The sequence below is a fragment of the Loxodonta africana genome, chromosome 9 (genome assembly GCF_030014295.1).
Source record: "Loxodonta africana isolate mLoxAfr1 chromosome 9, mLoxAfr1.hap2, whole genome shotgun sequence".
NCBI classification, from domain to species: Eukaryota; Metazoa; Chordata; class Mammalia; order Proboscidea; family Elephantidae; genus Loxodonta; species Loxodonta africana.
Window position 1 is genome coordinate 34,687,138 of NC_087350.1, and position 14,859 is coordinate 34,701,996.

Genomic DNA, 14,859 nt, shown 5'->3' on the forward strand with positions numbered 1-14,859 from the left:
CCATGACTCCTTGTGTCTCTTATAGACAGCATGTAGTTGGGTTTTACTTTTTAAAAACCCACACTGAGAGGAGGAACCAGCCTACAGAACTAATTGTCTACATGAACCATGGCCTTCTGATTCCTGAGATTGAAAGAACTTGATGGTGCCCAGCTATCACTACCATATATTCTGATCAGGACCACAAAAGATGGACCCTGATAGAAAGGGAGCAAAATGTGGAACAGAACTTCAAATTTTTAAAAAAAAATTCAGACTCACTGGTCTCATTGAGACAAGAGGAATCCCCAAGACTATTGCCCTGAGATATTCTTTAAGCCTTGAACTGAACCTCTCCCTCAAGTCACCTTTTAGCTAAATAGCAGGTTAGCTCATCAAGTAATGACTATCACCCTTGAGTGCTGTACTCTTTTAAAAAACCATATGTATGAGACCAAATGGTCAACAAATACACTAAAGCATAAATGAAAAGTTTGGGGGGCTGTGAGAATAGGCTAATGGGAATGAAACAACCAGAATGGAAATAATGAGAATGTTAATACTATATTAAGAATGTAACTAATATCACTTAACAACATGGATAGAAATTGTTGAATGTGAACCTGTTTTGCTATGCACACTTCCACAAAAATACAGTAAAATATTATTTTTTTTAAAAACCCACACTATCCAACATTAGATGAAGAAAAGGAAGTATTAAAAAAGATTAATGGAAGGAAAGAAGAGCTCTGAAAGGAAAACTAACACTTTTTTTACATTCTTATCACAAGAGATTTTCAGTATTTAATGGGAGCTTTTTTTTTTTTTTTACCTATTCATTTTGCAGCTGAGTAAATTTTTGTTAAATGTAACCTTTATATTCAAATTAATATGTCTTGTTATGAATTGAATCGTGTCCCTAAAAATGTATGTCAAGTAGGCTAGGTCATGATTCCCAGTATTACGTGGTTGTTCTTCATTTTGTGATCTGAGGTAAATCCTAAACTCTATGAAGTTAATGAGGAGCCCTGGTGACACAGTGATTAAGAGCTCAGCTGCTAACCAAAAGGTCGGCAGATCAAATGCTCCAGATGCCCTTTGGAAACCCTATGGGGCAGTTCTACTCTGTACTATAGGGCCACTGTGAGTTGGAATCGACTCAAAGGCAGCTATGTTAATGGGACAGGAGAAAATCCTCAGAATTATGTTGTATCTTAAGTCAATCTCTTTTGAGATATAAAAGAGAGAAGCGAGCAGAGGAGAGAGGGGGCCCCATTACCATCAAGAAAGAGCCGTTAGCGAAGCATATCCTTTGAACCCCAGGGTCCCTGTGCTGAGAAGCTCCTAGACCCTGAGGAAGATTGATGCCAAGATACATGGAGATCTCCAAGGAATGCTGGGCCCACAGATGTTGAAAGGAGGCAACAGAGCTGACAGAGAAAGCCTTCCCCTAGAGCTGGTACCCTGATTTTGGACTTCTAGCCTCCTAAAATGTGATAGAATAAATTTCTGTTTGTTAAAGCCATCCATTTGTGGTATTTCTATTATAGTAGCACTAGATAACTAAGGTGGAAACCCTGGTGGTGTAGTGGTTAAGTGCTACAGCTGCTAACCAAAACATTGACAGTTCGAATCCACCAGGTGCTCCTTGGAAACTCTGTGGGGCAGTTCTACTCTGTCCTATAGGGTCGCTGTGAGTCGGAATAGACTCGACGGCAACGGGTTAGATAACTAAGATGTGCTTTAATATCATTTTAGGAGCCTAAGTCAATGAAGCAGTAAAGTGGAAGCACACTAAACCAAAGAAAGCACACTAGACCCTTCAAATTATTTAAAATGTGATTAACTCCCCTCTCTGCCTTGTTTTTCTGTGGTTCCCTCTGCTCCTACCACCCCTCATTCCTCCAGGAATTTGATTTAAAATCATCCGGGTGGCAGAAAGGAGGCAAAGCCCAGGTACTCAGACAGTCAATGGTGGAAATGTAAACAGTCAATCTCAACAAATATTAACGAGAGGCCAAAGGACCAAGGAATTAATGTTATCGACTTGCTGCTTGTATGCTAATTTGAATAATGGTATAAATAAAATAAAATTTTACCACTATTACTTATTACTGTTGTTGTTAGGTGCCATCAAGTTGGTTCTAATTCATGGTGACCCTATGTCATTCTGTACAACAGAATGAAGCACTGCCCCCCTTTCTGCACCACCTTCACAATCATTGCTATGTTTGAGCACATTGCTGCAGCCACTGTGTCAGTCCATCACATCGAGGGTCGCTAAGTCAGAATCAACTCAACAACAATGGGTTGTTCATTTATTTATTTTTTTAAGCCACTTTACTAAGCATAATGTCCTTCTCCAGAGACTGGCCCCTCCTTATAACATGTCCAAAGTATATGAGACAAAGTCTCACCAGCCTCACTTCCAAGGAGCACTCTGGCTGTACCTCTTTGAAGACAAAATTGTTAATTATTCTGGCAGTCCATGGTGTACTCAATATTCTTTGCTAACACCATAATTCAAAGGCATCATTCTTTCTTTGGTCTTCCTTATTCATTGTCCAGCTTTTGCATGCATATGAGAAGATTGAAAATATCATGGCTTGGGTCAGGCGCACTTTAGTCCCCAAAGCGACATTTTTGCTTTCCAACAGTTTAAAGAGGTCTTTTGCAGCAGATTTTTCCGTGAGTAAGAGCCCGTACTGATAATTTTTGTCTTTTAGTTGGATCATTTGGCACATTAATATTATGTAATTATTGATATCATTGTATTTATGTGCATGTTATACAGAGATTGGAGCTCCTTGGAAACCCTGGTCAAGTAGTGGTAAGAGCTATGGCTGCTAACCAAAAGGTTAGCAGTTGGAATCTACCAGGCACCTCTTGGAAACCCTATGTGACAGTCCTACTCTGTCTTATAGGGTCACTAGGAGTCAGAATTGACTCAATGGCAATGGTTTTTTTTTTTTTTGGTTTGGAGCTCCTTATCCTTGGTCCTCTCTCTCTCTCTCTCTCTCTTTTTTTCCCCAGAGATTTACTCCTCATTTTCTGGCATCTGTTGATGCTCTGGCTCTAACCTCTGGTTTTTTAAGCTAGAAAGACAGCGGGTTTTCTATCAGCATTTTAGCTATAGTCACCATGCCACAACTACATTCTGCACTCAAGCTCAGTCTGTAAAAACAAAAAATTCATAAATACCTTTTTCCAAGTTTTGATTACTCTCCAAAATCTGTCTGCTTTTGTTCTTTTTCCATAGCTTCCAGGTATTTATTTATTTTTTTTTAAGTTTCCTATTTTGTCCAGGTTTTAGGTGGCATCTGTGGAAGTGTTATTCTGTTAGGAGTGTCCACCATTCTACTGGAAGCAGATAATACGCCCAGGTGTTTTGTCTTAAAAGCTTCAAGTAATTCGTATGTATTAGGTATAAATGTGTGGTAGGAAAGAGAGTAAGATGACCTATGTCATAATATATCAATAATGCTTGAATTTCTAAGAAGGTGGTAAGAAAATGCCAAAATGGCTATCAAGGAGGAAGTAAAAATGCTTTTCAAGGATGCCAGCTGAATACTAGCCTTGCTGAGGCTACTTGGTTTTCATGTCCTAGATTAATTTACTTCTAGAATAATTTACTAATTATTTTCAGTAAAATGAGACGAAACAGATGTTGTTGTTGTCCTATCCAACTTCCAGCAGCCAACATCTGCATTCCTTTGCCTCCTCTGCCCACATGCACAGCAGATTTGAAGAGATGGGTTATTAATGCTTCCCAGGAGCAGCACTCAAATAATGGTTTGCATGGGTGTACAAACACCATAGTCCACGCACCCCTTGGGCGAGATAATCCTGAGGCAGATGTTCTACACCAGTGCTTCTCCAGCCTTCTGTTATGAGGTCTTTTGTTTGCTTCTGATGATCGATGTTTTTGTAAACTACAATAAAAACCCACTTGTAAATGATTGCACTGTTGAACTGCTGTATACATGTGTAAATGCTTGATTTCCATTTCTGTAGTTATTCTTAATTGGTAATAAAGACTTCATGAAATGACATAAGCTCTGCTCTAGTAACTGGCTTCATAAACACTTTATGGCTTTATTTCCTTCCCTGTCTCACTTCCCCACTTCTCCACTGTGTTTTCTGGCATCACCTCCCAAATAAACTACTTGCTTTCATAATGCTTGCCTCTGGTTCACTTTTGGGAGAATCCAACCTAAGCCATGAGAAAATCCAGCTAAAGTATCGAATATCACACTAATAAGGAGTGGTTAGTTTTGAGTCAATAAACATATTAAAATGCTTTCTTTTACTCAATGAAAAAGAAACTCATAAACTTTAGATGCTAAACCACTGGCTAGAATCTTTAAAGTTGGAAGAAGAAAGAAGCTAAAAACAAACATGACTCAGATTCATAAAGCCATTTAAAAAGCAAGGAAAAATCTGATCTCAGGATCCTATTATATGCTGCTACTGTCCATCTGGTGAGAGGATGCCATTTTCTTTGTGAGTCATGTGATTTGATGCTTTCTTTCATAATGTCACAGTAGGCCAGCAAAACTATTTTTTCCCCGTTTGGCTTAAACAGTGGCTTATGATCGGATATGAAATGTTTCTACATTAGTTAAAATAAACACAATCCCCTCCTTTTTGTCCTAAAATGCCCTTTCTTTTCCTGGTGCTTGAGTATAAACCTTCAGATGGAAAAAGAGCAAACTTAAGTGCCAGACTACAAGTATTCAAGTGTTCTGGCTTGAATTCTTATCTTGCCATTTACTAAATGTGTGGTGTTGTACAAGTTTCTGTAGAGGATTTAGTGATTCTATCCATCTCTCAGGGATGTTGAGATTTAAATGACAGAATGACGTATTTGCAAATATCTGACACAGTTTAAGAGATAATATAAAACATTATTTCAATGAGTAGTTCTACTCTCATTTTTATAGTTGGAAAAGAGTACATGAAAGAAAAAGTATCATATATTAGGGGTAGTGTTCCAGTGAAGGTGAGAATGGTCTAGTGTTGTTCATCATTGTTCTACCAGATAAAACTCGCCGGTCCACATTCCCCTTTCTCCATCAACTCTAAGGGATCTGTGTTAAGTAGAGAACAATGCATTAAAAAGGAACCTCTCCGGCTTTCTTTGATTGTGCTCTGTAGGATGAAATGAAGCTCGCAAAAAGAAAATCAAAGTAATGTCAGCCACATATGAGGCCACAAGGACACTCAATGTAACCATATCATAAATCATCAAAGAGAAGTGCTGGGGAAGATCTATGCCTCCAGGACAGCTTGCCTCGTTTAATATATCTAATACCGCCATTATAGTGACTCTTTAGTTCCCCTTTCGCCTTTGTTCAGTGGTAATTGTCCTTCTGCTGGACCATTTATCTCCCACAGAGTCATCTACTGACTAGGAGATGTGTACAACTGGCCCTGAGTAATGGTTTCTCAGCCTGGAAATCTTATGTTTCAGTTCAGTAGTGTTCAGAGTTAAAGTGAAGAGAAACCAAAAGCATGGGAGGGAAAAAAAAAAAAAAAACCTTGGAAAAGTTGGTTAAATAAAAGAGTGGGTGTTGATGAATATCTTTTTACTCTCTGCTGTTTCTTTAATAAAGAATAAATAATGAAAGAACCGGTATTAGAGATAATTTAGGAAATAATATTGGAGTCATTATTCCCCGTCCTTGAGCATAGAGAATGTGACCCACCTGGAGCTGGGCTCACAAGGACTCACAAGGGCACATCAACTGGGCTCTGAGGTATAAAGACAATAGGATGATCTTGGAAAATATCTTTTAGGGAACCTTTCGCATAGGCCAGAACACAAAAGGCTTTGCACTCTTATCTTTTTCTATTAGCATTTAGTGAATAGAAAATTTGTTGTTGTCACCGCAACCTGTACTAATGATAGTTAAGAAAGGGAATTCAAAACGCAGGATCACAGTTTCTAGCCAATCTGTGAAAGGATAAAGCTTTCAATGGTTTTGCCTATTTCATAATGTTAGTATATACTGATGAACCTATAATATTCTTTGGACTTGGACAGACATGGCTGTGGCAACATGGTTGCCTGCTTCCCACTTTTGCCTTTTTGAATATATGCTGAATAAAACTTTCTTTGTGCTTTACTAAACTTTGTGGGTTTTTCTTTTTCCCTACAACAGAGAATAATTATAGGACCATGACAATGGTGATTTAAAAGTCATGAGTATGCCAATTCTGAGAGCCCACATGTGGTATGTCACAGGTCTTCTATAATCATAAATGGGTCACGATGAAAATTTTATAGTATAGTTCGACTAGATATTGTAGTATCTGTACTATAGTTCTTCCAGCCAGTGAGATAAAATGATTAAATACATTTTCAGCTTTACCAGCTGAAAAGAGTGTTCTAAAAACAATATACAACCTACAAAATTTCTTAGGAATTTACATATCCATGGGGACTACTCAGAGCCATGAAGCTGTATTAAAACATTAAAAGCTTTAGTTCTTCTCAATCTCAGTCTCCCACTGGAAATCATTCCTTGCACAAAAAAGATTAACAGATTTAGTTTAGAATGTGAGGGAAAAAATGAACAAAATATAAAGACTCAGCCCAAAAGAAAAGTATGAGTGAGTAAAAATAGAATAAGTAGCATTCACATTCTCTAGGGTCACTATGAGCCGGAATCGACTCAACAGCGCTGGGTGTTGGGTAGCATTCACATTAGTATTCTGATTTTACTTTACACACTACCTGTGAATGCTTCAGAAATAAAACACACAAAGAAACAATCCCACAACATGAGGGAACCAAAGTAAGCCTACAAAAGGAAAAAAAATTAAAAGCTGAGAACAGGAAGCATTATAAGAGGATTAGGTAGGCACCCATGGGTAGCTGGTTAGAAGCAGCAGGTAGAATAAATATCCTTCTTGATGAGATGTGCTGTCAAACCTTTTTCTTGATTTGTAGCTACAAAAGCAAGGTGAATTTCCTTATTCTTATTCACAGCAATATGTGATACAAAGGTGAAACCCAACTTTTCTAGAGACTATAACACATGCAGTTTAACTACACCACCCACTTTTCTTGCAAAGACCAAGGGAACATTAGTAGAAAGCAAAGCAAGCCCCAGATTAAAAAAAAAAAAAAAAAAGTTAGGTCCCTTTAAAATTCATATAGCAGTTCCTGAATTCTTGACCATTTAAGGGGTTCCATCCAAATTCTCTTTTCCTGTCTGGATGAGTCCATTTAAATTAATAGCCAGTGGAATTAATCATCACTGTCAGTACCTGAACTCTGAAAGAAGGGTGACTTAGCATGATTTAATACTTACTCTTGGACTCTTTTCTGTTTAAAACGGATATCTCGTCTACTGGTTGGAAAGCCATTGTACTATTTCTTGAGGATAGAAGCAGAGCACTGAGCCTTGTTAACAGCAGCCATACACAGAAGGCACACATAATGCTTCTGCCCGTTCCACTTTAGAAATGTCAACAGACCCCAGATCATCTTCAAACTCACAGTGACCCTCTTCCAGCATGCTGTAGAATTTGGGGGAACTAAATTCAACAACAATAAGAGTCTAGAAAGCCTTACTTGAGTGGCAGGTGTGAAGGTAAGCCCTTCAACCTGGCACACCACTAACATCTCTTCAATACATTCAATCACATAGATTATCTTCACACCACAAGTTTGCATTTGCTTCCTGGTGCTGACAATACAGCAGTTTCCAACTTCACACAGAATCCCCTATCTTAAAGGTTATGTATTTTGGAATATGTGAGATACAGTGATATTTCTGTATAGTTAAGGCTCTATTGTTAAATACCATTGAGTTGGCTTCAGCTCATAAAGACCCCATGTATAACAGAACGAAATGGTGCCTGGTCCTGCACCATCTTCATGATTGTTGGTATGCTCAAGTTCATTGTTGTGGCCACTGTGTATTTTCAGTGCTTTCCAATTTAGGAAGCTCATCTTCCAGCACTGTATCAGACAGTATTCTGTTGTGATCCATAGGGTTTTCACTGGCTAATTTTCAAAAGTATATCATCAAGCCTTTCTTCCTGGCCTTAGTCTGGAATCGCTACTGAAGCTTGCTCACCAGGGTGACCCTGCTGGTATTTGAAATGCTGGTGGCATAGCTTCCAGCATCATAGCAACATATAAGCCACCGCGGTATGAAAAACTGACACATGGGTAGTTGAGGTTAGACTTTAGAGAGGCTCAGTTCATGCAGGTAGAAAATTAAGCCCATGCCTCTGTAGCTTGCTTTTTAATTCATAACGCACAGTTATTCCTGGTGCCTTTGTTCCCCTCTGAACTTAGATCCGCAAAGAAATCAGTGTTTCTGCATGCTGAAACTGCCCTTTTTACTGTCAACATGTACTTATTGGTCACTTGTATATCTTCTTTGGTGAAATTCTATTCAAGTTCTTTGCCTTTTTTTTTAATATATATATGATTTTTATTGTGCTTTAAGTGAAAAAAAATTTTTTTTCTTTTTTTTAAGTGAAAGTTTACAAATCAAGTCAGTCTCACACAAAAACCCATATATACCTCTCTACACACTCCCAATTACTCTCCCCCTAATGAGATAGCCCACTCTCTCCCTCCACTCTCTCATTTCATGTCCATTTTGCCAGCTTCTAACCCCCTCTATCCTCTCATCTCCCGTCCAGGCAGGACATGCCAACATAGTCTCAAGCGTCCACCTGATCCAAGAAGCTCACTCCTCACCAGCATCCTTCTCCAACCCATTGTCCAGGCCAATCCATGTCTGAAGAGTTGGCTTCGGGAATGGTTCCCTTCTTGGGGCAACAGAAGGTCTGGGGTCATAACCACCAAGGTCCTTCTAGTGTCAGACCATTAAGTCTGGTCTTATGAGAATTTGCCGTCTTCATCCCACTGCTCTCCTGCTCCCTCAGGGGTTCTCTGTTGTGTCCCCTGTCAGGTCTTTGTCCTTTTTTTTTTTTTTAATTGAGTTGTCTTTTTGCTGTTGAGGTATATTAAACTCTTATCAGATATATGGCTCTGAAATGTTTTCTTCCATTCTGTAGGTTATCTCTTCACTTTGTTGGTAAAGTCCTTTGTTGCACAAAAGTTTTTATTTTTAATTTTATTGATTTTGTTGTTGTTGTTAAGAATATACACAGTAAAACATACACCAGTTCACCAATTTCTACATGTACCCTTTAGTGACACTGATTGTATTCTTTGAGTTGTGAAACCATTCTCGCCCTCCTTTTCTGAGTTGTTCTTCTCCATGAATGTAAATTTACTGCAGCCTAAGGTTTCTACCTAATATTTCAAGCTGCTGTTGTCAATTTGTTCCCATACAGATAGTTCTTAAAAGAGCCTAATGCTCAAGGCAGGTATTTTTTACCAGCTATGCTAAACTACTGTTTGGTTTTAAGAAGACTTCAGGGTATATTTTTGGTTTAAGGTTTAAAGATATCTTAGGGCAACAGTTTCAAGTGTTCATCCAAACTTTATGGCTCCAGGATGTCTGCAGTTCATGAAACTTTGAAATTCTATTCTGCATTTTCCCTCTTTTAATCAGGATTCCTCTATAGAATCTTTGACCAAAATGCTCAGTAATGGTAGTCAGGCACAATCCAGTTCTTCTGTTCTCATGGCAAAGAGGTGATTGTTCATGGAGGCAATTAGGCACACATTCCATATCCTCCTTCTATTCCTGACACTTCTTCCTGTATGGCTCCAGGTGAGTAGAGACCAACTTTTGTGCCTTGAAAGCCTGCTTGCAAGCTTTTAAGATCCCAGGCACTACAAAACAAACTAAGAGGTAGAACAGAAGAACTAAACACGTTATGTTGATGTCTCAAGTAACTATGATCCTAAACCTCCAAACCAAGAAACCAAATCTTATGAGGGTTTTGGCTGTACATAAGCAGCCTCTGATGGTACTGAAAGAGAAGTCCAAGCTGCACTGAAGGCATTGGCAAAAAACAAGGCTCTAGGAATTGATGGGGTATCAACTGAGATGTTTAAACAAACAGATGCTACGCTAGAAATGCTCACTGCTCTATGCCAAGAAATTCAGAAAACAGCTACCTGACCAATCGACTGGAAGAGGTCCATATTTATGCCTATGCCCAAGAAAGGTGATCCAACCAAATGTGGAAACTATAAAACAATATCATTAATATTGCACTCAAGCCAAATTTTGCTGAAGATCATTCAAAAGCGGCTGTAGCAGTATATCAACAGGGAACTGCCAGAAATTCAGGCTGGTTTCGGAAGAGGATGTGGACCAGGGATGTCATTGCTGATGTCAGATGGGTCCTGGCTGAAAGCAGAGAATACCAGAAAGATGTTTACCTGTATTTTATTGACTATGCAAAGGCATTTGACTGTGTGGATCATAACAAATTATGGATAAAGTTGAGAAGAATAGGAATTCTAGAACACTTAATTGTACTCATAAGGTAGCTGTACGTAGACAAAGAGGCAGTTGTTTGGACAGAACAAGGGGATACTGATTGGTTTAAAGTCAGGAAAGGTGTGCACCAGGGTTGTATTCTTTCACCATAACTATTCAATCTGTATGCTGAGCAAATAATCTGAGAAGCTGGACTATATGAAGAAGAACGGGGCATCAGGATTGGAGGAAGACTCATTAACAACCTGCGTTATGCAGATGACACAACCCTGCTTGCTGAAAGTGGAAAGGACTTGAAGCACTTACTAATGAAGATCAAAGACCACAGCCTTCAGTATGAATTACACCTCAACATAAAGAAAACAAAAATCCTCACAACTGGACCAATAAGCCACATCATGATAAACTGAGTAAAGATTGAAGTTGTCAAAGATTTCAGTTTACTTGGATCCACAGTCAACACCCATGGAAGTGGCAGTCAAGAAATTAAAAGACATATTGCACTGGGCAAATCTGCTGCAAAGGACCTCTTTAAAGTGTTGGAAAGTAAAGATGTCATCTTGAAGACTAAGGTGTGACTGACCCAAGCCATAGTATTTTCAGTTGCATCATATGCATGTGAAAGCTGGAAAATGAATAAGGAAGACTGAAGAAGAATGGAATTGTGGTGTTGGCAAAGAATACTGAATATACCATGGAATGCCAAAAGAATGAACAAATCTGTCTCGGAAGAAATACAACCAGATTGCTCCTTAGAGGCAAGGATGGCAAGATTGCATCTTACATACTTTGGACAGTATGTCCAAAAGGGAGGGATCGGTCCCTAAAGAAGGAGATTAGGATCAGCGGAAGAGAGAAATACCCTCAAGGAGCTGGATTGACACAGTGGCTGCAACAATGGGCTCAAGCATAACAAGGATTGCAAGGATGGTGCAGGACCAGGCAGTGTTTCGTTCTATGGCACATAGGGTTGCTATGAGTCGGAACCAACTTGATGGCACCTAACAACAACAAGCAGCCTCAGCAGCTATTCTTTTTTTTTTGTCATTGTTGTAAATGTATCTATCACACAACTTTTGGCAATTCAACTTTTTACAGGTGTACAACTTATTGACAGCAATAATTGGCTATGCAACCCTACCCTTAATCAAGGCAATATTTCCATCATCATTAACTCCCCCTTTCCCTCTCCTTCCTGTCCCTGGTAACCACTGGCCACTTTGTTCTCTATACATTTGCCTTTTCTTTTTATATAAGTGAGGTCACACAATGTTTATCATTTTTTGATTGACTTATTTCACTCAGCGTAATGTCTTCCAGCCCTGTCCATATTGTAGCATGTATCAAGACTTCATTTCTCCTATTGACTGAGTAGTTTTTGCATTGTATGTATGTACCACATTTTGTTTATCCATTCATCTATTGATGGGCATTTGGGCTGTTTCCACCTTTTGGTTATTGTGAATAGTGCTGCAGTGAACACTGGTGTCCAAGTCTCTGGTAGTGTTTTTGCTTTCAAGTCTTTTGAGTATATACCTAGGATTTGAATTGCTGGGTCATATGGTAGCTCAGTTTTTAGTTTTCTGAGAAACCACCACACTGTTTTCCACAATGGCTGTACCATTTTGCATTTCCACCAGCAATGGGTATAAGTGCCGATTTCCCCACATCTTTGTTCTTATGAATTGAATTGTGCTCCCCCAAAATGTGTGTCAACTTGGCTAGGCCATGATTCCCAGGGTTATGTTATAGTCCACCATTTTGTGATTTTTCTATGTGTAGTAAATCCTACCTCTAAGATGTAAATGAGGCAGGATTAGAATAAGTTATGTTAATGAGGTAGGACTCAACCTACTGGATTGGGTTGTATGCTGAGTCAATCTCTTTTGAGATATAACAGAGAGTCCAGCAGAGAAGAAAGGGACCTCCCATTGTAAGGGGAGGGGGACAGCTTGCACTCTGGAAGAGGAAGAGGGTGGTGACATTCCTCAAAAAGACAATCCCTACAAAGGAAGATGCAGGGGGTGGTGACATTCTTCAGTAAGATGGTCCCTACATAGTTAAACTTTAAGCCAAGGAAATGATATTTACAGGCATCTTTGATTTGATAAAATCCTTAACTTGATAAAGTCCCTAACTTGATAAGATCTCTAACTTGGTAATTAAACCTTAAGCCAAAGAAATAGTCTTCGGGGAGGTGGGGGTCTTGTCCTGGCTTTTAAAAGTTAATAGACACAGATCAAAAGACAAAAGGAGTATAAAACCCTAAGAAAACGACTATCGGGGCACTCAGATTTTTTCTCTACCTGAGTAGTCCACTTGAGGCTTCCTAGTCAAGTGTACTTTTACTACTAACCTTCTGCTTGCTAATAAACTTCTGCTCGCTTGGCACTATTTGTCAGTGTTTGAATTCTTTCCTACACCAAAGACAAGAACTGAGGCCATTCTCCGGTAACATAGTCCGGTGCCGTGACTTGGATAACAAGCTTCCTCCTCCTTCGTCTGGAAAGTGGTGAGTCCACCTCAGAGCGCAGGCTCTCTTTCTTTCCAGCCCAGCCCCGAGGCATCCCTACCTCTATGTGTGTGTGTTTTCTTCTTGAGAGAGAGGTCTGAGAGGTGTAAAAAGTTTGTATGTACTTGGTTTGACTATTACCAAGAATACGGTGACAATGAGTGTCTGATTCTTTCAGACTCTGAAGAAAAGAGGCACTTCTTCCTTCCGCTTCATGGAGGTGTCTGGGTCAATCCCGAGATGCGCAGGGGCCTCACAGAGATTTCTGACTTCACTTAACTAACAATCAGTCTCCTCCGAGGAGCACACATAAGGATTGGTCATCCAGTGCTCTGAGCCCCCTGACTGTCTTAGACAATCAGGAGAGAATCCAAGACATGTAAGAGAAGTACCAGTCGACTAGAGGGGTCACACCCTCTAGGAGTCCCACTCACAAAGCAGCACATTTTCAACCCAGAACACCTGCCCCCATTAACCTCAGCAATAGTCCTGCCAACTATGCAAGTCTCTTTAATGGACCAGTCACCCATTTACATTTTGCACCTCTCAGCCCCATCCAACTTCTGGCTAACCTACTTACATCTACATCCTCCACGTACGCTTTGCAAAAGGGATCAGTGTTGTATTTATGATAGGCTAAGGGGTAATTGTTCCTGCGAAGGACCTCTCTCACTTTCCTGTTTACACCGCCATTGTGAAGCTATACACAGGCGGCCTTTCCTTGGTCAGCTCCTCCTGCTCACGTGTTATAAAAGAATAAATAGGGGCACTCTGGTCTGCCTCACTGAATCAAAAATCTTAAGGTTATTCATTAGACTAACTAAAGTTATATCTGTTACCCCCCTTACAAAGAATTTGAATGTCCGAGAGTATACAGGGAAATGGGCTACAGGAGTCTACTTTACGACAGCCCTCCACGCCCTGATTCCCTCTTTCAGTGCGCAACAAAAATTCATAAAGTATACAGAGAGGGGCAGACATGAGGAACGCGTTTGCTGGTTCTTGAGAGAAAAGGAAGGGAGGGGCCCAGAAAATAATATTACCCCCCCTTGGGTATGGACAGAAGAGGGGTTCCCACAAATGATAAATCATCTCCTACGCCCAATTCCAAGGGACCCCCAAGATTATGTGGTGTGTCAAGTGGTGAGGCAATCAAGGTGTCAGCTTCAATGAAGAGTAAATTTTACCAATAAAATGAAGGCTTCCCAGACAGAAGCACAAAGGACCCCAACCCTAAAGTGGCTAGCGGGGTATGTGATAATTAGTTTCTTGGCAGAACAAGGACATCAACAAATATACCGGTTCATGTCCCTCCAAGACGGCGGACATAGACAAGAACAAGGACCCCTGAGACAGAGCCAGGAGGAAGTTCCTAGGCAAGAAACTTCAGGTGCGGGCTACACAGTAAAAAAAAAAAAAAAATAGTAAGACTGGTTAATTCTGGAAGCTCAACACAGTAAGAAATTTCTAAGCAAGAAACTTCAGGGTGGGCTACACAGTAAGACTAAATTCTGGAAGCCCAACATAAGCAACGACCCCCTAGGACAAAGGCAGTAGGAAGTTTCTGGGCAAGAAACTTCAGGTGCGGGCTACACGGTAAGACTAGTTAATTCTGGAAGCCCAGGCCTGAGAAGGGATGCCTTCTCCAGGCAGGGATTTAACATAGGGGGCACAGGGGATGTCCTACCCCCTATGACTCACTCTGTTCCTTTCCAGATGGGAAACCAAAACTCAGTACCATCGTCCTCACCTCTGGGATGTATCCTCAAAAACTGAGACAGGTTTGACCCTCAAACCCTGAAGAGAAAGAGATTAGTCTTCTTTTGTAACACCACATGGCCTCAATATAAATTGGGAAATGGACAGATTTGGCCACAACAGGGAAGTTTGAATTATCATCTGATCCTTCAGCTAGATCTGTTTTGCTGGATGCAAGGCAAAGGGACAGAAGTCCCTTATGTCCAGGTTTTTATGGCCTTA